This window comes from Drosophila arizonae, chromosome 2 (assembly GCF_054131065.1).
Source record: "Drosophila arizonae isolate 15081-1271.41 chromosome 2, UAZ_ARI_1.0, whole genome shotgun sequence".
NCBI classification, from domain to species: domain Eukaryota; kingdom Metazoa; phylum Arthropoda; class Insecta; order Diptera; family Drosophilidae; genus Drosophila; species Drosophila arizonae.
The window spans coordinates 31,112,128-31,136,014 of NC_142922.1; the positions used below are offsets into that span (position 1 = coordinate 31,112,128).

The following is a 23,887-nucleotide window of genomic DNA, read 5'->3' on the forward strand; positions in this document are numbered from 1 at the left end:
TTCATGTGTTCCCGGAGCGTATGCCAAGTCATGTGGAGACATCCTTTTCAATGTGTGCCCAAAGCGTTTAATTAAAAATTTAATCTCCATGTCAAATTACCCGCATCTCCTGCGCTCTGCGTCCTACGTCCACACACCGGGAGTGCCACAAAGTTGTTAGAAGAAACTCTAGCACGCTTTTCACAGCGCATATACTAAAAAGCATTTGCGGCTGCTTTATTCGTTGAGGTGTAATCATTTGCATAAAAAGACCCATTTTAAAACATAAAACAAACATTATTTTACACTTGTGTAAGAATCGGAAACAGCATAAATTTCGGCCTTTTTACAAGACACTGATCAGACATAAGCTTCAAGATAATATGACACGGCTTATAGGAATTCCATTCTTCACAGCTTTAAACCTAGGATCACTGAACCTTGCAGTTGCATTGCTCTTGAATTTACTTATGTAATAATCTTTGAGAAAAATGATCTAGTAAAACTATCTAGTGGTATATCAGGTTATGTGGATTTTGTACAAGCATTTCATTTATTAGTCTGCAATATCTTTACGACCTTGATCTCATCACTAATAGAGTAACAGAGCATCCCTGCTTGTAAGTTCTTTTTGATGGACTTTTTATTTTTTAATTAAAATAAAATTATATTATATTTTTTAATTAAAATAAAATAAAATTAGAAATAAATAAAATAAAATTTATGTAATTATATAATCATAGCATAAATATAAATATTAAATTAATATTCTTCTTATTGTTCTAATATATATAGTAAATTAATATTCTATACTATCACAATAAGTTAAATCCTCAATAAAATTTTTCTTATATCCTCTTCTATATATAAACCCTATACAGCATTCATGTTTTAAGCTGATCTAGTCAAAAAGTTGACAAATCTAAACAAATACTTAAGCTACAAATTCCCCCTTGGGGGAAAAAAATCTATCAGAACTTAAGTATATTTCTAAAATATAAAATGTATTTATGTAAATAGAAAAAATTTTAACTTTTGACTGCTTTCAAATTTTTTTTTGTCGTTTCATTTTAATGCCTTTACATTTTGCGGTTCATTTGATGCCCAATGATGTACAATTGATGTTGTTAAGTCTCGAGTACTTCAGAAGTTTGAAGTCTTTGGCTGAACTTAGTTAACTTTATAAAATGTATGAGCAACTATTTCAGATAATTTTCACATTTTCTGTGTTGTCAGAAATTCATAAAGCAGATTAGTAAAAGGGCATTCCAAATTCTGTTGTGGCAGTCACTTTGCTCTTGTCCTTTTACGTTTCTTCTTGCGCCTGTTGCTGACGTCTGTCCGGACAGCGTAAGATTTATATTTCGGCCAAAAGTTTCGACCACGCCAACTTTGGCCATCAGATGCATGTGCTTGCTTTACGTTTTCCACAACTGACAGCGACTGTTGCTGCTAATTGCTATGGGGCGTGGGGAGAGGGGGTTTGTGGGCTGAGGGCGTGATTGTTTCTTGACATGCCTGTCACATATTCGAGACCACAAAAGGGAAAGAAAGAAAAATGTTGCGAGCTTTTAGGCGCGCGTTTCCGCCTCAGCTGAAAGGGTTTAATTGCTTTGCATTGTTCAAATGGAAACAATGCCAAGTCGCATCCAAGTCATGCATTGAAGTTTGCACGGATCACTGAGCTCTGGGTCGATTGCTGGAATAAAAATAACTGGAGTGCGCCAAAATTAAATCATCATTGTTCACAACATAAATATTTCGAAAATAATTGATGCATGTCAGCAGACGGCGAAAGCCAAAATGTCTGGCAAACAAAGGCTGTCTGACATCCCACAATTAAAAGCGCTTAATTGAAACAAAGACACAATGGCAGCTCAAATAGCAGCTATGAGAATGTATTGACTGGCAGATACTTGAGCTGTCTGCAATAAAGTTTCTATTCTATTCTATTTATTTAAACGTTGATTCAACTTTAATTGTCGCTCGGGGCGACTTTGCTCAGGCGATGGGTTAAGTGTTCTATTGAAGGTTAAATTAAAGTTAATGAGAGCAAGTCGATGCTGGCGAAAGGTTTCTCGTGTAACTGGCTAAGTTCCTGCGAGGGACCGGGACAGCTTGGGCTTCAGTTTTGCTAAGCTGTGAATCAGACGCAGTTTGTTTACTTTGCCTGTTGAGTTCAGTTTGTTGAACACTTAAAAGCTTTTACCCTATGCCAACTGGGCTACACCGAGTAGCAGGCCATCTTTGACATGGGGTGAACGAATCTGAGATCTAGTAAATTTGCCTATTTGCCAGGTGTGTATAGTGGTAGTGTGAGTGCCAGCGACAGGCCCAATGATCAATATTTACTCTTAAGTATATGGTTGTACATAAGTAAAAGTTTTATTGAAGTTACATTTCCTTAAAATGTTGCACAAACTGCAGTTATAAGACGCAAACAACATCCCAGCTCAAGGAAGTGAGATGCTTCTGGCTACTTCTACTGCTCGTTGCCAGCCTCTGCTCATAGTGCAGTCAGTTTTATTTTCGATTTGCAGCATTGTTGCATTGTAACAGCTGCGCAACAAAACAGGATTTGGGTTGGCTTAAGAGTCAGCTCGGGTCTTTTCTTGAGTCAGCCTGGCCGACTTAAGGACAGGAAATGGAAGCAAGGACAACGAACATTGACATTATCCGGGCCGCACCTGTAGCTATCCGCAAGTGGCAAAGTTGCATTACTTCAAGGCAAGCCGGCGAATGTAGCCAACTTTGGCTGTACTGCTCAACTCTTATCTGGCTTACCAAGTTCCTGCAAGTAAAACATAGTTTTTCAATCTGAAAGGCAAAGCAGCTCGAGCAAAGTTGCTTGAATTGTGTTTTCTATTTCCTCTGCTCATTGCAAGTAGCCAAAGGGGGTATGCTAGTCCAATGCGCAGATATGTATCAGCTGCATAACAGATTTGACAGGCGCCTGCTGAAGTGAATTGATTGATTAGCAAAAAAACTCATTAATGTGAGAGGCTCAGAGAAAAAGATGAAACAAGTGTGACTGATTATCAGCAACAAATGAAAGTTGATTTTATGTGAGGGACGAAACGTTGCTCCATGGTCATCTATCTTGGGCATCTTCAGTTAACAGTTGACCAAGAGCAGGGGCCAATGCGGCTGCTACTGCGGCTTTCACTGTCACAGCTGCCAAATCTGCATGAAACGAAGGTCAAGTTTGCTTGGCTTCTCAGAATTTCGACAGTCTGGCGGGGTCAAGTCCAAAAGCTGCAGAAAGACTCACGGAAGCGGAAGTGATTACATTCAGGACGCCATAACAAAGGCAATGGCAAGGCCGCCCATTTTGTTTGCAGCCTCGACTCAAAGTCCGCCTCGTGCCACGTGAATTATGAGTGAGCCGACTTTCTGCCACCTCAAACGCCTACGTCTGGCTCTGTGAGTGAGCTACAATATCTCTTTAACTTTGTGCTTGGCAATTCGAATTGAAAATTTAAAATGGTGTAGGCGACTTGCGCAACTTGCATTTACTTGGAATACGAGCAAAGTTCAACAATGTTGGCAAGCACGAAGAGTCGAGAAATTGCAAATACCTATTGACTACTCAGTTGTTTACTCTATGTAATAACTGCTTGATATTTAATAAGGCAATTTAATAATACCTTATGCTTGAACCTGTTTACATACATAAGGCTTATGCCAAACAAATAGAGATTGTACTATGAATAACTTTATATTAGTCGTTCTATAATTAGATTGGTTATTTATAATCAAATTATGCTTTGCTTACTTTGGCAACCCAAATGCCACGACAACAGCTAACTAAAACGTATGGATTTTCTTGCTTTGGGCACTATTCATTTCGTTCATCCGCCTTCTTTTTATTTATCTTTCCAACAATAGCCGCCAAATAATAAGTAAATAAGAAGTGCAATATAATTTGCGTCGAGTATTCAATACCCTAGTAGACATCAAAATAAAAAGAAAGGAAAGAATGCCTTAGAAAATAAAAATAAAATGAAAATAAAAATAAATAATATTTGTAAGTAAAAATTATTGTATTCAATCGTAATCAGATCTTGGATAAAACTATTTTTAATCTACAAAAATGATCATAGTCATTCCAAAGGTATGCTCACAACTGAAGAGAGAGCCTTTGACTCGTAAAATAATATGCATAGACCTAGAATTTTTTACGTGCTTATCCAAGACGTAGCATCTTATGTGTGTAGTAAAGGACTACCGTAAAAAATTAAACTTCAGTTTGTTCAGTATTTCGTCACCAGATGAGCAAGCTTTCAGCTTGGGCATAAACATGTTTATAATTATATGCAAATTGTTTGCATATTTCTGTGACAACTGACAGGCATCTGAGAATCTGTGCGTTGAGTGCTTAGGTGGGAGTTGGCGCTGTCATAAACTGCTGATGGCTGCTTAAGGCACATTACTGAAGGCATTACAATATCTTCCGCTAATCTACTGCGAAGGGTATATACAGTTATTTTGCAGTAATCAGGCCTCTAGTCAATGCAATTTGCGGGCAACAACAATAACAAATTGTGAGCAAAATGAAATATGTGCTCCTCCTGCGACAAGTCCAATCTGTCATGTTCCATGTTCCATGTTTCATGATGAATTTTCCGTTTAGGCGAGCGTAAAAATTGAAAATCAATTCGGTGGCAGTCGCAGCATGTGAAACATACAAAAGATAGGCAAATGAGAGAGAGGGAGATAGAGGGAGAGAGAGAGAGTAGGGAGACAGAGGCAAAGAGATTTAAGAATGGGAATAGAGAATGGGAAGGTGTGAACTATAAAAACATACACACACATTCGGCTACAGAGCAGAGGAATGGGTGGTGGCAGGTGCAGACATAGACTGAGAGAGAAAGAGAAAGAGAGAGCGCCGCTAGCCGAATGTTCGAGTGAGAAAGTGTGAGCTATAGATTGAAAGACAAATATAAAAGGCATTTTGTGTGCAGCACACATACACACCAAAACACGCACATCCATATATATACACACTGCTTCTGATTTCCCTTTTGGCGGCTATTTTCATAACCTCAAAATGTTCGCTGCGTTTTCGACTTTTTGCACGACTTGATATGAAAATTGAAATAAAAAAAGATTTATGTGGCAAAGTGATTTATGTATGTGAGCTAAATGTAGGCAATGTTTAAAGTGGCTTTCAAACTAGTTAGGAAACGATGCTAAACATTTTAAATTTGTCATTTTAAATTTGTTTATTGAATATTGCTACGAAGTTTGTTTAAATTGTCATGAGAATCTATTTATTTTCCTCGAAATTTTTGGATTTTTCATTAGGACAATGTATAAAGTTGAGAAGCTGCGCCTGTTTGCCTATGTTTGAAAGTAGTTTTCTTTATATATGGCACACACTTAATGTTTTATATATGTATGTGTTCACATAGGCCCCCAAAAGTCCCCTGGTCGTCTGTCAATGACTGCATATGTGGGTCAACAGGGGCAGTATGCTGACCCTCCTGCCAAATACACAAACACAAAAACACACACACACACATAGGTACATAAAGCCTTATGTAGGTTTATTTATACTACGTTTAAGCGTATTTACTTGTATTGAGGCGAGCATTGTATAGCACTCAGACTTTTATCTGCTCTCTGATGTCTGAAGTCATTTGTTGTTGTTGTTGTGCACGTAGATTTGATGACAGAAAAACCTTGAATGGCAGCCGCCGTCCGTATGTTAATGAACAGTAAACCAGAAGAGCTGAAAGGCAGCAGCAGCGAATCACTTCAAAGTCGACGACAGCAATGACAATGAGACAAATCAAATTTGGAAATACGCACCAATTGGCCGCGTCAACAAATAACAAACAAACATACAAACAGCCAAAGAGCCCCTCATTTGTTGACATTGCAATGCGCGACACAACCAGAGGGTAGACAAATACAATTCACTTGTTAGCGATTACCAGTTGTTCCAGCGTAAGTTATGGATCAAACCCAGTCTCGTAATAGCTGGACGAATGTCGTGGAATGCGAATAATTGTAGCATGAGAATTACTCAAGAGTAAATAAATCCCACGAAACCGACAAGAAAACCATCGTAAGTCGCTTCATCCTGAGAGCATTTGAGAAATGTTTAAAGATTAAGTGTAGGCAAAGAAGATTATGATAAAAAACCTTAAGAAAATTCTAAGAAATATGTTTATAGAAAACCTAGAGGACATTCTAAAGACTCATTTTTCAAAATATCTGCATAAATCTTGACATGATGCCTTGAGTGATTAAATCTGTAAATAATTTTATTATATTTTTTCTTAAATTTATATAGAATATGTAACATATGTCGCAGGTAATTAGAATATGTAAACCATTTTCTTTAAAACTTTTTAGCTTTGTTAAGACTTGAATTTTAAGCAGATTTATTTCCGCTGAAACTTTAAGCTCTAAAAGGTACGAAGTGATGGAAAGAGTGTGAGAGAGAGGAATAACACGCAACTCTTTCACAAAACACACACAATAGCACCGTTTACACTTTCGGCTATTTGAGTTGTGTATTTACATATGGTTTCTAACCGATTAAGCATATCAAACACACATGAAGGCACATTGGAAACGGGATTCCTAGGCAAGGCCTAAAAGTATGCAAGAGTCAGCATTAACTTTACGAAAAGCTATCAAATGATGTTTGCCTTTTGGCTTGGAATTCTGTGTTTTTCTTTTTTATTTTTTATACAAAATATCAATAAAACTGTCAAAGTTGCGACAACCTGGCAACTGTTTATATTACTCAGCTAGGGACTTCGACTCCTTGGTATTTGCTGTGGTAAACAGTTTTCAAATTGCATTTGCCACTGACAAGCGTGTTTGAAATTGCAAAAAACCAGAGTCGAGACTTCAGTTTATATCTTTTTGGCCTGCGAACTGATAAAGAGTTCCGCAAAAGGGTTGCAACTTTTCTCTTTTCTATATAATTCCAAGAATCTCCAGCTACATTGTTTGAGAAACCACATTGAAGCAGAGTAAAAAGTTAAACAGATAACAGTTCACTTGTGGCAAATGCACGACCTACAGATTTCCTGCGCTCTAATCAACAAATCAGAGCTTGGTGTATGCTTAAATTTAATTTATTTCATTAAAAAGTACACATTTTAAATTGCTACATGAACATTAATTTGAACTTACCAGAAAGTTTATATATACGAATATTTGATTCCATTCGGCAATTTCTTTTCCATGTGCACGACACTAAAATGTAAAAGATGTTGAAATCTATGTAATTAGATTTAAAAATATTCATAGAGGAACACGGAGATATAGAGAACTAGAATGCTTACAACATGTAGATACAGAGACAAAAAATGATATGGTGAGAGAAGAGGGAGACAGAGAAGAGGGGGAGCGAGAGGGAGAGTAAGAGAGAGAGAGTGCGAGAGAGGGTGGAGAGGAATAGTCGCTCTATATCTCTCTTTTTGGGATAATTTACTAGAATCCTGGTTTTTGTTTCTTTTTACATCAGTTCAAAAATGTCATAGAAAGGCTATACAGTTTTAAATTATATAAGATTGAAATTATGAAGATTGACACGAGAAATTTAAAAGATTCTGTTGCATCCCTGAAATGTCTTTTTTTATGTAAAAGTGTGGTAAATACAAGCTGCATTTATTTTTTACATGTGTAATAACTCTATATATTAAGTTTGCTTAAATAACGTCCTCATAAAAACTTAAATCTCTAGCCATACAGCAGCTCCAGGTCTAGTAATTGGTCAAAGGACATTGACAGTAAAAATATCTGTTATAATCTTCTTATCTAGATCTATATGGAAATTGTTACAGGGTATTCAAATTTAATTAAGCTCAAAAGGCAAGAAAACTAGCAACGGCAAACAGAGGGAGAATTTTAAATTATCGCTTGACTGCAATTAAAATGAAAATTCCTCGACGGCACGAAAATCTAATAAAATAGCAAACTGCTGAATGTGCCAGACAATATATGTAAGTGAGTAAGTATTCGCCAGCTTAAGTTTGGGGCAATGTGTTTAAAGCGGATAAGTTAGCCGCATTCTGTTTGCTTTCGTTAGGTTCGCTTAATGCCAAGTGCCAAAAATAATTTTCCCCAAAAATAATTTCCCCAGTTGGCAAATCTAAAATTCAATTTGTTCGTTAGCCTTTATTTACTTTGCTTTTTATTTACTTTTACATTTTTCGGTTTTGATTTCTTCCGCTGTTCAGTTTTGATTTTCGAGATTACACAATTTAAACACACAATTCTCACATGCTTACCTGGCTTTTATTTATTTTGTATTTTCATTTATTTTGCCAAGAGATGAGAGCTTACTGGGAATATACATATCTACTATATGTTTGCTCAATGTAAGGAAGCAGATGATATTATAACATGTCATATATCACAATTTGAGAGTCTTGAAACATAACATATAATGTGATGGTAAAAGCTCTCTTCTATGGCATAGTTCGAATTTTTGGCGAGGCTTCAATTTCACAGTTCCCTAAGGTACATTTATAATTATTATTTTTGTAATATTGGTGCAGCTCGTTGGCAGAATCCCCAGCTGAAACACTTGGTTATTATAAGCAGAATAATTTGAGCTGTCTTCTGGAATATGGCACCTGCTTTCTGCCTTTCTGCCATGAATGCGAGTGCGACTCGTGAGCCGTGTGCACTTTATTTTTATGATAAATTAAGCATAACAAGGCTCAGGCAAACAAATTCAGTGCGGCACACACGGCGTATGCGCAATGTCGCATAAGCAGCTTTCCGGCCTTTCACGTTGACAGTTGGCATTAAAATGAACGCCATAAATAATATAAGCAGCTCCCAGCATCTATTTCTGCCTGTTTCCTGTATCGTCTGTTTCTCACTCTGTGGAGGACAGCAGCTTAGGCCGGCTTTCTGTACCCTGAATACATTGTACAATAGGCAAAGAGGGTATATTGGCTCATATGGATGCAATGAGTTGGTGGATAAATTCGACAGTAGCAGGATGAATTAGATCAAGACAACAAACTAAGTTGCTCTACATAGATATTGTTTAGTCTGTTTGAATATTCTAGGTCATTCGAAGTGATTAAACATCAGCCGGTTTCAGAGTAATTTCTAGATCCCTTGCAATTGAAATGAATATAGTGTTGCTTGACAATCAAAAATCTCAGCATTCTATACAGGCTATACAGGTATATAATGTAATATATTTATATATTTTGGTTATATATATAATTTGGTTGGTATGGTTATTTTGTTGGTCTCTAAGATATCAAAATCACATTAAAAATGAAGCTGTATTTCGACCACGTTAAGTTTTCCCATATTTCGTATTTCATTTGCAGGGTATTTCTTTATGCAGCATATTTCCCTCCTTTTTTTTTTTTTTTTTTTTTTAAATTGCTTGGTTGTCGTTTTAAAATATGTTGCCCTGGGCACCTAATCGTATTTGCTCTTGCTTTGCATACCCCATAAATTGTTTTGTATTTTTCTGTGAATTCGAGGCACAACATATGTAACACCGTATCCTTTTTTTACCTCGAGGCCGATTCCTGTTTTTGTATTTCTAACCTTTGATCTGGACTTAACTGTTAGTTTGAGCATAAAAAGTTGCTAAAGCTAATTATCTTTAAACCCTTATTTCGATAATAGTTTCGGTCTATTTTTGCGGACATTTCAATAAAATGGCGTAAATCGCTTTCGGCCAAAACTTAGTTTCTTGACCGATTATAATTTCTTTCAGTTTTTTTTTTCTTTTCTCATAGTCATTTGAAATAGGATTAGGGCAAGCGGGAGGTCCTTAAATCCTTCTCGTTTAGCGGCGCATCTTCATTAAATAAACGACGAGAAAATCAAGGCATGGACAAATTTTGACAGTGGCCCGCCCACAACTAATTTATGAGCAGCAATTTACTTCAATTTTAGTTAAACACAACTTGGCTAAAAAGCTCCTAATACCAGAGCTTGTCCCAGTTGTGTAAATTGTTGTGGCTTCTCCTTCGCATGCCCTGCATTTAGGATGCGTTTAAAGGTATATCGAGTCTTAGTAGCTAGTTGCTTAGGTAAATATACAAAAACGAATATATAATATTTTGTATTTTAATATTTTGGCTATCAGCTTAGTCTCAATATTTTTTATCTATTTCACATTATTATTATTGTGTAATATAAACTTAAGAAATTCATATGTTGGGAGTTAGACAAATGCAATATTTAAGAATATTTACTAGACGCTTGTCCCAGCTGCGGATTTGCGGCTCCTACATTTTATACCCAGCATTTAGGATGCATTTAGAGGTAAATATATTTGCATTGAATTGTAAACTTGTTTTCTCAGTTCCTTAGGCTTTTGTAATGCCAATATTAAAATTGTTAAAAATGTATTCAAATTTGGAATTAGAAAACATTTAAGAATGCTACTTCTAAACATGTGTTGAATTTTAAAAATTATTAACTTTATTTGCTAGTTGACTTTACTTGTTATACATTATTCTTAAATATCACAAACCGAGCCTCAATTATTTACTACAGTCGAGTCTCGATAATTCGTACCCCGCTAAATTGAAAACCTCAATAATTCGTAAGAAACTGCTGGTCCTTTGAAAAAACTTCGTTAATTTGGTCCCCTCGTTAATTCGTAATTTTTCTGCCTACTCGGCCATGATCTTGCTTCTTATGAACCGTTTCGAAACCTCTTATAATTCGTAATTTCGTTTCGTAACTTCTTGTGATTCGTAATTCTTGACTTTTCTGTTAAACTACAGTTAGGCATGAAACAGTGCGCGCTGAGACGAAGATGAAAATGAAACGCAAGCTTCAACCGCTGCTGTTTGTACAACCAATTCTTTTTGCACTATGCAACTAGTCTTGTCTTCAGCTTTGTCTTCCTCTTCGTCTCAGCGCGCCCTATGCTTGCAGCCTTAAATATGTAGACCTCGCAGATTATTACGCATGGCGCCTTTATGTCGCTTCATGTGCGAAATTTCGTTGTTCTCTCTATTGGATTTACATTAGTTTCCTCACTTTATTTGAAGCGTGCAGATGATTCGTAAAAATTACAAGCTTTTTTAAATCTTTATAAATTTTTCGTTAATATGATTTTGTTTAAGTTTAATTTTGTTTTGAATTAAATTTTATTTTATTTTATTTTATTTATTTTTAATAAGTTAAAATTGTTGAAATGAAGTTAAATATAAAAACGTATTTGGATTTCTTACACCCCGTTAAATGAAAACCTCGGTAAATCGAAAACCTCTATAATTCGTAAAAAGTTCGATTCCCTTGCCATTACGAATTATCGAGACTCGACTGTATTAATATATACATAAACAGAGACAATTTTGTGAGTAGTGAAAGTATAATGTTCAATGCAGGGTATTGCCGTATCGAATACAGCTATGCAAGTATATTAATGTTTCTTTTTTTTTCGTTTTTGGGTTTGTTTTATTTTTGAAATGCCTGCAAATTCACTGAAAATAGAATTGTCTAGCAACACAAATGGTTGAATTTGACAAAGCTTCAGTCACATATGACGCCCGCTTGCTGCTCGGTGGTTTATCCTTCTGCTGTGTTGCAAGTGTGTTTGCTTGCCTGTGTGCGTGTTGTTTGTCTCATTGTGCACAGATATTTCACTTAGCAAAACTGAGAGCTGTGAAAATAAACTCACAGCTAGCTGCTGTTTATAAATCTGCTTCTTTTATTTGCACTTTGCCACATCAACTTAAATTAAAAGCAAAAGCAAAAGCAAAAGCAAGCCAAGAGCTAAACACGCAGCTGCTATTAAATGGATTCCTTGTCTGTATGTGTGCGCGTGTGTGTGTATCATATGAGGCGGTCCCTTTTATGACTTTCTATGCTGCACTGGAATATTGCTAAATGTGCTGTGTCCAGTTCGCAGTTGCCTTTGCGCCTTGTGTTTCATTCGTTCATTTTACTGTCAACGGCGATTAGTTTGCATTAGTGTATCTCTGTATGTGTATGTGTGTGTCAATATGAGTGCGTAGCCACAACTTAAAGATTTTATTTCGTTAAAGAGCCAAAGTAAATAAATAAAGAATTTAAATCAAGCCAACGCACTTAAAGAGTCTTGATGCACATTTTGTGTTATTGTGGGGCAAGCTTACGCGGCATTTGCGTTTATTATCATTGGCGTGGGCGGGATTTATATTAAGACAAAAATAAAAGAAGGCGATAAGGGATTCAACAAAGAATGCCTTGAAATTTAAAGCAAAATTTCTTTACGTAGTAATTAATCATAATTGAAATAAAACAGCTAATTAGCTTAAGAATTTAGGGTGCTTTTTAAAGACTGCTGTTGTCAATGCTGATGATAAATTTAACAAGCGCTGGATTAACTTTTTGGCTTAGCATTAATTATGGGCTACTCTACTCGAATATTTGCGTGTGTGTGTGAGTGTGAGCGCGGGTAGGCATCTTCATTAAAAACATACACGCTGCAAATTAATGAGCGTTAAACGTGGCAAAAAGTCGAGCAGAAAAGACTTTTTCCCACATTCACACACACGCACACACACACACACACACATATGCACATACATACATAGGCAATAAAAGGCGAACAGACACGTGAGACCTTTAATGGGTTTCGCAGTTGGGCAGCTGTTAAAGAGGCATACAGACAGACAGATCGACTAGCAGACAGACACAGCTAGGCTGTTGAATATTCGCCAAGACTCAAAGCAACGACATTGGTTTAAATACTGTGCGACACGCAGCGTATACGCAATTTTATATAACACTGCGTATGCGTAATGTGTCGTTTTTAACCTTGAAATTGAATTTTATATAAAATGGTTGTTCAGCTTTTCAAATTGTTTACATTGTTGTGAAGTAACTTTTAATAGCTATTCACGAGAAGAGGAAGAAGCCTTTTAGCTTCTTCCCGCACAAAAGTTTATCCTAACTCATTTCCATTTAGTCACTTGTTTAGGCTGTCAGTTAAAGGCAAAACTTCACTAAGTTTACACAGCGAATGTCTTAGAAGAGAGTCAAGTTTGAAAGTCCAATTAAACAGCTAAGCTAGACTGAGTGCACGTTAAGCAGCATTTCAATTAGTGTTCAAAGACGCGATACAAATTTACCGATTTCTTGAATCAACAAGTTTTTTGCACAAGCATATGCCATCTAATCCCTTTGAAAAATGGCGCACAATTCCGTTATAATATCAGATACTTTTACGTGCAGATCCTTGGCAGAGTGAAGCTCAACTCATACGCACGGATTTCGGCGCCATCATATCCGTTTTCGATTAGGCGAACTGCCTTGGCAATTTCATTTTCGTGCCAGTGATTGACATTGCTGTGAACAAGGATAGAAACGAGTAACAGGTGTGCTGAGTGGGCCAGAGTAATAAACGTCGAAAGGAAATGGCTAAGACGAGAAAGCACAACGTGGCAACAAGCTGAAAATGTTAGCATAGCGTGTAGAAAGTTTGTCCTTAGCACCTTGGCAACGTCGAACATGACGCTGAAGTCCAAGTGAAAGCTACTTATTCTCCTCAGTAGCCTTTTAATTATGTGAAGGCTGATTATGCAAATGGGGGAACTTGAATGCGTAAACATGTGAAATATGATATCGATAGGGGTTGGGGATAGCCAATAGACTTGGTTAACTAAAACACCCATACACACACACACACACACATACACACTGACACGAGGCGCCATCCGCCTGGCATCCACACATTCTCACACACTCAAATAGCATGTAAAGAATGCTTAAAGGCCAAGGCTATGCAATTTTAATGATATGGACCTGATGAAGGCCAACGGCGTTTGCTAAAGGACTTAAATCAAAGGACTTAAATCAAAGTCCGAGATCAACTCAATAGACTATTTTAAATAAAGGGAGAAATTTTGTTCCCCTTTTATCTTTAGAAGTATCAATTATGAAATGAAAGAAAGTTAAATATTTGATATATGTGTATATACATATAAATTATTCGCATTTATGAAGTCTATTTTTAAAAATAATCAAATTAAAAGCAGAAATTACTTGAATTAATAATATTAACTCCGATTAGGATTTATTACAGTTTGTCAAATATGATATTTCGCACGTTTTGAGCAGCCCTCGCAAGCTGACGATTGCTGCGCAGGATGGGTCTCAGGGCAGGCCTCCTCTTTGTCCATCTGATTACAATGCTTGCGTGTATATGTGTACTGTGTACATGTGTAGTAGTCTGATTTATGTTTATTTAATAATTCAGACTTTTATCACACAGCTACCAAGCAGAAACGTTGATGGCCTGAAGGGCTGAAGGGCTGAAGCACTGGCGGGCAGAGAGTGAATCAGTCGATAGGCCGAAGACTCGGATGTTGGTAAGCATTAAATTTCGCTTATGCTTCAGAACACGGCCTAACCACGCTCATTGTCAGTGACAGTGAGTGGGATGGAGGCTAGAGGCATCGCTCACAGACATAACAAGCTTGAGTGCTCTTGTCGGGAGTACTCGACTAGGCTTTCCCCTGAGTTTTCGTCTATATGTAGATATGCACAGCCTAGACACGACCTTTGCTCTATAATGAAAACAAAAGAAAAAAACAATATACCTTCAAATTCCATTTACAACGGAATAAGGGAATAAAAATGCAAATTAGATGGCCAGCCAGCAGGCTGTCCGACTTGACTGGTATTGCATGGGCAGCCCTCTCGACTGTGGGCATCTGGCTGAGCAACAGCAACAATTTTAGCCACATTTGCAATAACATTTAGCTGGCCCAATTCACGAGCATTAAATATCTGCGTGCTCTCATTGAAATTCCGATTTTAATCTATTATTAGGTCGACTTGTGGGCACAGTCTGCTCTCTGCTGCCCCACAATTACAAGTCCCGAAGTGCGCGGCAGCTGCAAATTATGCCTCTGGTTTATGCGAACTCATTTGAATAATTAATTCAGTTTGATCCGCATTCACATAAATGCATAACTTATCGTCAATTCACGCGCTGCGGGCGAATCATCGAGTGGATGAGCATCTGACGAATGCCACGCATCGGGGCATCATTAGAGGCACGTGAGTTAAAGTTTCTGATTGGCCCACACAATCCAGGAGACAAACACATCAACTCACACACCCACAAACCAGCACACACACAGACAGACGAAAGTTAAAGCTCGAGCTCCAAACTCTGCGGAGGCCTCAATGCTCATAAGCGTGCGTGTGTGTGGGTGTGTATGAGACTTGCATTATTAAGTTCTTAGTAGTAGAACAGTTGGTAAGCAAGTTTGGTTTATCAATTTAGATTTGTTATGTGAAGAGAGTGAGGGAGAGAAAGAGAGAGAGAGACAGAAAATGTGTAAATAAAATCTTCATTAACATACATTTTAAACAAGTCAATTGGAGTGCACCAACTTCAGCATATGAAATGAATTTACAAAAAAATGTATTATTACAGGAACCGTGACAATATATAATAATTTTTTGAGTTATTTAAAAAAATTATTTTTAATTATTAAAATTAATGTATATGATAAAAATAATAATAAACCATTACTCATATATATGTATGAATATTTAAAAATAAGACTACTGACTTAATATTATACATAATATTATTATTAGTATATCTGAGAAACGTTATGTGCAATTGTTATTACTTGTTATTGTACTTATTGCTTATTGGGATCATAAAACTTTCCAGTTGTTTTAAAGATTGAAATATTTGAACATTCAATATTGAAACTCCTTGTGCCACTCAGGTGCTTTTCATTCGATTCCTGCTTTCAACAGTCAATTGGGCATTTACTTCTATAAACAGTTAAGGTTAAATGAACCCCACTGTAGAGAAAATGTATCTCCACATCATGGAATCGTTTTATTTACCCGCCTAGTCAGCTATGCCTCAGTACACAGTTAAAAATAGTGAGTGATATAAATAAACTTTTCATTTAAAGACCTTGAATTTTTATAGCAGAAAATTTAATTTTCTTATATTTCAAGACAAAACATATTATTGATTTGGATAAATCGAGACTAGTGAATTGAGAGACATTTTCTGTAATCCCACAAAATATATTTAACCCATCGTGCTTCCCTCTAGATGGCTAAAGTGCTTCCTAAAAGTAAAAGACGTTAACCAATGCCATTCGATGTGCTCGCTTTAGTTTAAACTCCCATTTAGGTATGGACCAACTTTGTTGTAAGGCCGTAGAATCACCCTCGTTCTATGCCAAACGGAACGCTTACTCAATTACCAGCAGGACGTGCTGTTCCTGCCTTGGTACAATATTCCCCCGCAGACAGACAAAGCGCACCAAAGCGAAACTTTAATCAACTGTCAATAATTGATGATAATCACAGCGCAGTGTAATATTGCTTATCAGCAGATACAGCAAAGCCAGCAACATCAACAGCAACAGCAACAGCAACAACAACGGCAACAGCGAGTGATTAACTTAATAAACGGCGCAACGACGAAGAGGCAACCAAAACAAAGCGAGCGACGAGGCGAACGACAAACCAAATAGATGGCAAGTGGAATGCAAACACAAAACGAAATAGCTGAAGTACTTTTTTTAAAGATATACACGACTCTCATATACCTCATGTGCGCTTAAGAGTGCCTGGTTGGTTAAGTATAAAAATTTGAGTAGTGTAAACATCTTTTTAATCATCATAAATAATATAATAATCATCATAAAGAATAAACAGGTATTCAAAATAATTCTCATAATACTATTTACATAAAAAATTTAATTAATAAAACATAATAATTGCGTATCTTTGAATTCTTATATCCATTGCGTATATGATACCGCTAAGCCAGTTGGCCCTGTTGGAGCGTGTGTATCCGGCAACTAGATAATTGGACACAATTAATGCAACGGCATGCGGGCAGAGCGGGAGATGGGGAGGTTGACTGAAACAGATGGACAAAAAGTTGTATTGGTTGCTGTTTCGATGGCTTATCATGGGGGTCACGGCTGCAGTCAGAGCCAATTATCGTACTAACCTTATCAATATAATTGTTGTCTAAAAATAAACAAAACTCCACATAAAATTGTATATTTGGTTCAGTTTTTTTTTTATTTTTATATTCCTGTAAGTGCCTCATAAGGTAATATGAAACAGGTTCCGACCGCAGCATTAGGTATACAAATTACGATGCTGCCTCTCTCGGCGAGCACCCGAGCACGTAGGACCATTCTCGTTAGGACCGTGGCAGGACCTGTTGAAACGGCGTACAGACCTCTTTTTTACCCCTTCTGTAGTTTATAATGATAAGGACTCGGCCATATGCATGCAAATTGCTTGTAGGCAACATTAAATTTAACAGCCACTCGCACACACACATACACAATCGCTTGAAAATCGCATGGAAAAGCTTCTGTAAGGAATTCAATTTTCAAGCTGACTCCATCAAATTACTATACCCGTTCACAAAGTCAATGCGGCATATTGGGCTCTACAATGTCTGGGAGACTCACAAAATCAATCAAGTGCTTCACTATTGACCTCCTCTACGGATAAACGTCTAAATTATTTGATTTGATTGATTAATTTCATTGATTATTTGATTGACTCACTATTGGCTCCTCAACAGATTTGATTTGATTGCCTATGAATTATTTTATTTGTTCATTATGCGGTCTTTAATAAACACAGCTAACTATGCATGTATCATGGGCAAGAGTTATGTAGTCGATTGAGCCCAAGCACTCGTTTCTTTTCCGTTTTTGTGTTTATCAACTTTAGTAGTTCATGAGAGTTCCCCTTTTTTGCCTGTGACTGTGAGTGTGTGTGTGTGTGTGTGAGTGTGAGTGTGTGTGTGTGTTGGCACTTTATAGTTCGACGAGCCGTTAAGCACCTGACATGGCCCTTCGACCTCACCTTGCGTTGGCAACAGGTGGCAAGTGTTTGTCTTTTGCTGCTGCCGCTTGATAAAATGCCTACTGGTATTTTCTCATTGAAAATTTTGTTTTCACTTTTCGCACAATTTTCCAATTTTACCTTTGACACATTCAACTGTGTAGGCCGTCAACAGACGGCGAAATTGGTTAGAAAAGTGTCAGCATTATTTGAAATGCAGATAAACATGATTATGGAATCAAGTCTGGCCACAGAAAAAACTTGCATATAAAAAACTTGTAATATAAGGCTTTTACCTGCTTACAATGATATTCTTCGAGTGCTCTTATTCTCAGTAATTTCATCTGCTTTGTGATTGATACATAAAATGAAACTCGATGTCCTTAACTGAAAACTAAAATTTTGCAATAAATTTATTTCTTATTTTCTAATTATAATTTGAATCTTAACGATAATAATAAAGAATATGAATATTCGTTTTAAGCCTATTTTGATAATAGAAATGAAATGGTCGATTTACTATTTATCTATTTATGTACATATGTATGTATATATAGTCTATTCGAAATTTTCTTTTAATTGACCACATGTCATCAATATTTGAAATGATATTGATGACTTCAATTAAAGATTAAAGATTAAAGAAAATATAATTAGCTTTAAGTCAGATGCTTACTGAAAAGCCTGGTGTTCGCACATCTGTCAGGACTATATATTGGTAAGCACATTGCGTATACGCAGCGTTGTCTCTTTGGGTAAGTATACAATAAAATATGCTTGAAGAAGCTACATATTATCTCCACTAAATACTGAAGCACCTGCAATAGTCCCATTAAATAACATTCAACTGAAATATTTGAAAACAAATACAGCCACAGCGCTGTCTCTTCTTAAGAGCTCGACATTTTTTTTTTGCAGCCAACAATCGAGTCGTTAGCTGCGCAATGAGCAGAACTGTGATTTATCTGCGGGTCCATTGATTAATATTGAACGTCACGGGTGCCGTTGGCAGATTGAATTTTATTTATTTATTTTTTTTTTTTTGTCTCGCATTTGCTCCTAAATAAACCACTTTAACTTTTATGAGGCCCCTGGACGAAGTTTTACATGGCTCTACGCATAAAACAAAATCTTGGACAGCTTAAAGCCGGGCCATCTATCAGCCATAAAAGCGACCCAGAGCATTGGCAATAAGTGTGTGGCATTTCATAAATAGTTTTATGCACCGAGCATAAAAGAATGCAGCATAAAATCAAAATGAAAAACGCATAAAGGCCGCAATCAGACAGCGGTTTTTGCCGTGCTCAACAGGCACGCTTGCCACACAGACTTTTGGTGTTTAAAGTGCGATTCACAGAATGATTTCGACAGTTTGCACAATTTGTTCGCGTGGCTTTGCATCGGGCGAGTTATGCAAATGAGGATCTGCGATGTCCTTTCAGTTTTATTGTCTCTACCGCTGAAGGCGTTGAGGCATTGGAATTCCGAAAAAGCCGCAGCAACAAAGCAAAGCAAAACAAAACAAATAACGCCAACAAAAAAGGGATACATATAATAAAATCAAAAGCAAAGCACAAAAAATAGAAAACGAGAAACAAATAATAAAAAATGCGTTGAAAGTTTCATACGGTTTTCCTTCCTTTTTTTTCTACGGCCTTTGGAGGAATGTAAGTGGGTGAAACAAAGGACGAAAGGCTTCTTCCGGCAGGCCATGCTGAATTTTGTATACATTTATATATATAAATATATGAAAGCTTATCACGGAATTCAACAGTAATATAAAATTGGGCTGCCAACCAAAGAGGATCTGTGAATAATAAATGTATATGCTAAGGTGCAAAACAAGCAAAGCCTATTTCGTTGACTAGAAAATAAAATTGAATCATATTAAATATGGCTTGAAAATAAATTCTGATTGATATACAAAATATAAGGACTGTCGAATTTTTTTTTTATTGAAAATTTTTAAAATATTGATATATCAATGTTTTTCGATTTTTTTAAGAATTAGTATTATTTGTTAAAATGATAAAAACCGCTTTACTCCAGTATTCGGAGCTCAAAGATTAAAAAAAAACGCGCGATGTGTTATGAATATCCGTCATTCGACTTCGTTTGTCGCTGACAACACATTTTAATGCCGAAGCAAGTCGCTCCGAAGGCACTGAGCTACCAGGCCTTATGAGAAATCCAAAAAATGATTAGTTTGCTTTCCCTAGATGTTTGCGGCAAGCTGCGGTACATCACAAGCTCCTTTGTTTCCGCACAGTGTACTGCACAGTGTAAGCATCATAGTGCTTGTTTTTCATATGCGACACCATATTTAATTGTTACCACATGTTTTTATTAATTTAAGCCACATATTATATTTGGCTGTTCCATTTATTATTCGTTTTCACCATATTATATCTTTTTTAATTTTGCGCTTGGTTTACTTATCACAGATTGATTGAAAAAATCGCACAAAATATCCCGATATAAATATAACTTTTAAGCAAAATAATATCGATATATTTTCGAAAACCCTACAAAATATAGTTTGTATATAGAAATATGACTCCCCTCCGGAGTTACATACTTATTAAACCAAAGGTAGAACTAGCATCAACTAGAATAGATAAGCTGCCTTCTAACTTTATAAATAGATTTTTAGGTTCCCCATGTTTAGGGATTTATATAAGTTTTCCTACCGTGCTTATGTTAAACTCTAAGAAATCAATTTCCATGGTATAAAATATTATGTTTAAGTAGAAAAGGATAATATGTCCTGTACTCTTAAATTTAAAAAAATGTAAAACACAACACTTTTGTATACCATAAATTGATTAAAAAAATAAAGTGTCCCATATAAGAAAATAATTATATGGAGATTTCATAAAGAAGATTGTTCTCGTTATTTCTGAGGTTAAATATTTCAGTTTTAGATACATACAAAAATAATAAGAAATGAAACGTATCTATATGAGTAAATAATCATATTATTTATATCTGAATATATCTGATATGTGTATTTAGCAAATTTGCAGCAGACAAATTAACAATATTTGCGATCTGAGAAATGTGGTTGTCGTTCCGTAAATAATTTTGTCGTTTTTATAGCAAACATCTGAGGGAATGCTTGACCTGTTTATATATGCAAATGTATTATGTAGCTACATCAGGTGGCGTTGAAGGAACCCTGCCCTTCCATACCTAAACAATATGTATACACATATCAGAGAAGCCAGCCCCATAAAACTCAGGAGAGGTGACAGAGAGCATTACAATATTTATTGATATTTAAATGCTTATTTTAAATATTAATAAAATAAAACTTTAGATACAGATTGTTTACATTTTAAAAACTCAATTCAAACCGCATTGAATAAAAAAAATGAAATATAGACCGTTCTGCAGTCTCGATTCAATTAACTTATGTAGTAGTAGATAGGAATATCCCCTATGCTCAGAGTTAGCTATCGACATGTATTTATAACATTATCGATAAATAATTAAAGGGACCTCGAGACTTAACTGGAATGTCGTCAAGAGATGAAGTTCAAATATAGTTAAGATACAATTTAAATAAAATCTTTTGAACTAAATAACTCACATTGAAATAAACTTTTCCTATTTTCATGGAATTTGTCAAGTCACGCTGTTACGCTCAGTATGTCTAATTTATCAGTTATTTATTTACTAAAAGATGACTTGAAAAAATAAACATCTAAACACTTTCCGAACAGGAGACGGGATACGAGGAATATGATAATTAATTGAGATGTCAAAATACTTTTGTCCAGCTAAAGAATGATAATCTGCCATGTAGTTAATTATAAGAGACAGAAAAGGATTGTACTGATAACGTAGCAGATCAATGCAATCCTTTGCTCTCTTAAATCTATTATTTTATTCTCTCTCTTAAAACTTTAATAGATACCGTTATTTCTCTCAGTGTGCAGAAAAAATTCATTTAGGTTTTTGCAATAAAGATCCGAAATAAAGGAAAGCACCCAAAATGTCTCGCAAATACTCACCAAGCAGCTGATGTGATGTCCGGGTAAACACAGTGTTCACTCAACTATAAATGACGGTGCTGCTGTTTTAAGGACTTTGAATACTTAATATGCGGCACGCTTGTAGAGCAGAATTAAAAGCGCAGAGAGCGAGAGCAACGCGCGCGGATCACGCGAGGATGCATATAATTGTATTTATGTTTATATGGTTTTATTTATGGCACTTAATTTGATTTTTATGTACTTTGATTTCCATTACGAAAAGCAGATTTGGCGCTGTTCAATTGGAGGATATGGTCATAAACAATATGTAGGTATGTACGTATGTATGTGAAGAGCTCGTTTACTAAATGTATTAAAGCGACGCTTCGAAGCAAATACAATTTTATTTCATTTGATTGTATTTCGTTTCGTTTTGGCTTTGCTTTTGATTCATTTCTTTTATTTGCAATTTGCACGTGTTTTTCGTTGTAATTTTTGTGGGCGTGGCGATGCCCAAATTATTCAGCGCAGAGATACAATTGTATAAAAATGAAAAAGAATAAAGAACAAGAAAAAAATTAAAACCAAAATCTCAGCCAACGACGTTTCCACAACCCATATAAAGAAATTCTCGTTTTTATTTGCTGTTTAATGACGACGCTGCTGTTGCTACTGCTGCTGCCACGCAGCTTAAATCAAAAATTCTGGAGCGCTCTTCAATTAAATTGCCTGAAAAATTGATGCTGTTCACCCCTCGTAGGCAGCGCTCAGATCCTGGGGACCTGCTACCAAAATTCGTAATGAATTTAAATGAGCCAACCGAATCGGCTGCTGAGGTATTTACTTGTTATTTTAATTATTTTGGTTATTTTTATGAGCCTGGCAATCGCATTATAATTGTGGTTTTTGATGTCTCTAACCCTTAAGCTTCATTGCATAATCATGCGGAACCCCGAGGTCAAATAGAATAACTAAAATGAAAATTAAGTTGACCCCCGTAATCTAAATAGAAGTGTGGGACACAGTTTAATCATTTAAAAATGAAAAATAGTTTGGTAAATGGAATTTACCAAACGGAGTACAAATCATATTTAATAATTTTATGGGGTCAACTCTAATGAGTTCTCTAATAAAGCTAAACTTTAAGTATTTTTAGTATCCATTCGAAAAGGTATACAAAAGTATTAAATAAATTAAATTGCTTCAAAACATCAAATGCATTAATTTGTTTGTTTTTCTCATTTCTCAGGTTATTTCTGATAATCTTGTGACTTTCTCTATATACTATCAATGGTATTTAAATGTTCTGTTTTATAACATTTTGAAAATTCATGAATTTTAATTAATTAAGTACTCGGAATTTTGGAGTCTGCAATTTATTGTAATTTTCATCATTGAATATACTAAATATTTGATCTTTTTTCTCAAAGCACATTTAAAGTTATTTTATTTGTATTATTACATTAATTGTTTATTGAATTTAAACCTTAATTATTAATTAAAATATATTGATAAATTTTTAATTATTATGAAAAAATTATTTATTGTTTTAAAGTAAAAGTTAACTTATTTCATTTAGTTATTTTATAGTTAATTTAAAGTCACATCACTTTTACCAAGAGCACTTTTACCAAGAGTTGGAGAATGCGCGAGGATGACCTTACGCCGCGAACTGCGACTGGCAAATGACAACTTGGCCACTTGCCTAGACCACAGCTGGTGCATGGAGTAGTTCGTTTTATTTATTTCTTTTGTAGACTTATTCAAAAAGTAAATGAGACAGCGAAACGCACTTTGAATACGAAGCGGCACGCAACTCATACAGAACTATGAAGAAGAAGCAGACAGCAGCAGTCCAGGAGCAAAAAGGAACCGCACGCGACGTGCAACAGCCGCCAACTGATGGGTTTTTATCTGGCAAAAGCTGTGGCTGAAGCAGCATTTCCACACACACACACACACGCAGGCAGCCACATGCAAAGCCGCAAGCACGCTCACACGTACAGCTGCCATTGCGATACACGTTCATTGGCTTACAACAGTAGCTGTAGGTGGGACACACACACAAACAGCCACACATATCGCTTGTTGGTTGATAACAGTTTTCGAAATTCAAAAAAAGTTTC

At 36.0% G+C, this 23,887-nt stretch overlaps 1 protein-coding gene and 1 long non-coding RNA gene across 11 annotated transcripts in view; one reads left to right on the forward strand and one right to left on the reverse strand.

The window, feature by feature from the left end:
- Gyc88E (Guanylyl cyclase at 88E) overlaps nt 1-23,682 on the reverse strand; it is a 53,548-nt gene extending 29,866 nt beyond the window's left edge. For 2 of the 10 annotated variants that reach the window (XM_089462710.1, XM_089462702.1), the window contains exons 1-3: nt 23,393-23,672; nt 21,801-22,217; nt 7,135-7,197 (exon numbers count right to left, since the gene is read on the reverse strand). The gene's annotated coding sequence lies outside the window, so the exon portion shown is untranslated. Of the gene's footprint in view, nt 1-7,134; nt 7,198-21,800; nt 22,218-23,377 lie in introns of all 10 variants that reach the window. The other 8 variants (XM_089462708.1, XM_089462707.1, XM_089462704.1 and 5 more) reach the window with 8 other exon arrangements.
- LOC149270882 (uncharacterized) lies at nt 15,839-16,884 on the forward strand. Its single transcript, XR_016271100.1, has 3 exons — nt 15,839-16,037; nt 16,097-16,626; nt 16,742-16,884. It is a non-coding gene; the product is annotated as an uncharacterized LOC149270882 (long non-coding RNA).
- Nucleotides 23,683-23,887: the final 205 nt, after the last annotated feature.